This window comes from Elephantulus edwardii, unplaced genomic scaffold (assembly GCF_000299155.1).
Source record: "Elephantulus edwardii isolate Elephantulus edwardi_28Jun2011 unplaced genomic scaffold, EleEdw1.0 scaffold00001, whole genome shotgun sequence".
Classification (NCBI taxonomy): domain Eukaryota; kingdom Metazoa; phylum Chordata; class Mammalia; order Macroscelidea; family Macroscelididae; genus Elephantulus; species Elephantulus edwardii.
This window is the reverse complement of record NW_006399751.1, coordinates 44,702,643-44,704,711: the sequence shown is the minus strand read 5'-3', so window position 1 is coordinate 44,704,711 and position 2,069 is coordinate 44,702,643. Positions and strand designations below refer to the sequence as shown.

The 2,069-nt window shown below is 46.9% G+C and overlaps 1 pseudogene; it reads right to left on the bottom strand.

The window, feature by feature from the left end:
* Positions 1-482: 482 nt before the first annotated feature.
* Positions 483-944, bottom strand: LOC102875829 (annotated as a pseudogene).
* Positions 945-2,069: the final 1,125 nt, after the last annotated feature.

The following is a 2,069-nucleotide window of genomic DNA, read 5'->3' as shown; positions in this document are numbered from 1 at the left end:
CCTGGGTGATCCTGACTAAAGTGGGCATGACCAGGGGACAAGGGAATGGGAACCAGCCAGCATGGGGAAGGATCATCTCCACAATATTTCATTTATACACAGAACTAAACAGACAAGCAGAGTTACTATTGTGGTTAGCAATTGGCAGCCTGGAAAGGAAAAGGAACAGGTAGAGAGTGGAGGTGTAATTAAGAAAAATAAAGGTACTCTTAAATTGGGGTGCCTGGGGGAACTTGGTCTGTTTCAACCCAATAGGAAGATCAAAAGAAGATCAAAAGCAATTTGAGATGGCCAGAACCATCAGGGGCAGAGGGAAGAGGAAGGTCCAGGGTTGGGGGACTGTTTGGCAACTGGGGTGAAGGGATTACCCTCCCTTACTGGGATCTCCCCAGCCTCTCCAGTCTGGCAGAAAGGGAGCAGCCTGCAGCCTCCATGGGCAGGTCTGAGGATGCCAGATCCTCCAGGAAGGGGGCTGATGGGGCTCACAAGGGCTTGCCCTCCAGGGAGATGACAGCATTGTCTCCCAGTTTCTCTGTCAGGGTTCAGTGGTCCTTGACCTTCTCATAGCAGTTTGTGTATAAGTCATGCTTGATCCCTGTCAGCTTCTTCTTGATGGCATCCTTGGAGCTAGCATAGATCATTTTGCTTTTAAGGGGTGCAGACTCAGGGGCCCAAAAGATAAATACCAGGTCTTCCTTCTTGCTCTCCTTGGTCTCATAGGTTGCATCATACAGGGCATAGTGGCAGTCAGAATCTTGACAAGAGTGGCATAGGGGTCATCGACAGTCTGGCTGACATCCAACCAGAGTCTCCTTGCCCTCGCTCAGGCGGAAGAGCACCGTCTTCTTGCACTACTTCACCTCCTCTGGTGTCAATGATTTGTGCATCTTCATGTCATTGAACACCTTGATGACACCATCAGAGACAGCCACACCAGAGGCCATGTTTCTGGAAGCAAAAGGGATATGGCAAAGGGAGTGAGAGAAGAGTCGCTGCACCTATTGCCTGGATCCGACTGCTGGTTTGTTTCGTGGTTTGGTTTTTTGTTTGTTTGTTTTTTTAACAACAAATGCCTAGTAAAGATTTTTAGCTAGTCCACCTTACAGTGGTGAGGAGTTGGATGGCAGGTAGCTAGTAGGCAGATCTTTTGTTTTCCTTTACTTAGGCCAATTATCTAGGGTATACTTTTCATTGAGTGAGGAGGGCCTGAGACATTTGCTGCAGAAGGTCGAAGACTGCAGCCTTCAGTATGGATTGAAGCTCAACATCAAGGAAACAAAGATTCTCACCACTGGGTCGATTGGAAACATCATGATAGATGGTGAAGAGATTGAGATTGTTCACAGCTTCAGTTTGCTTGGCTCTACAATCAACACTCTTGGTACCAGCAGCCAGGAAATAAAAAGACATTGGGAAAGTCTGTTGTCAGGAACCTGTCCAGAGTACAGAAGAACAACAGCATCCTTCAGGAGACTAAGGTGTGCCTGATCCAAGCCATCATTTTCACAATTACTTACTATGCATCAAAAAGCTGGACAATGATGAGAGATGACAGAAGAATTGATGCCTTTGAGCTGTGGTGCTGGAGAAGTGTTTTGAATATACCATGAACTGATAGGAGAACAAACAGGTTCAGCCTGCAGTGGGTGAAACCAGGCTTCTCCTTGGAGGCAAGGATTCATCTGAAGCTCTGTCTGACATATTTTGGACATGTTGCAAGGAGTGACCAATCCTTGGAGAGGGAGGGACATCATGCCTGGGTGGGTGGAGAGACAGCGCAAGAGAAGAAGACCCTGGATGAGATGGATTGATTCAGTGACTGGAGTAATGGGGATAGGTGTGTCAGAGACAATAAGGTTGGCTCAGGATAGATCAGGGTTCAGAGCTGTTATACGTAGGGTCACTATGAGTTGTAAGGGACTTGACAGCACATAACAAACAGCACATAACAACAACAACAATGATATTCTTTGCCTCCCCCACTCTCCAACTTACTTCCCTAATAAATCACAATCTCGGTACCAGAACTGTGAGTCAACAACGAATAAACAAACCTCTTACTACTGCTG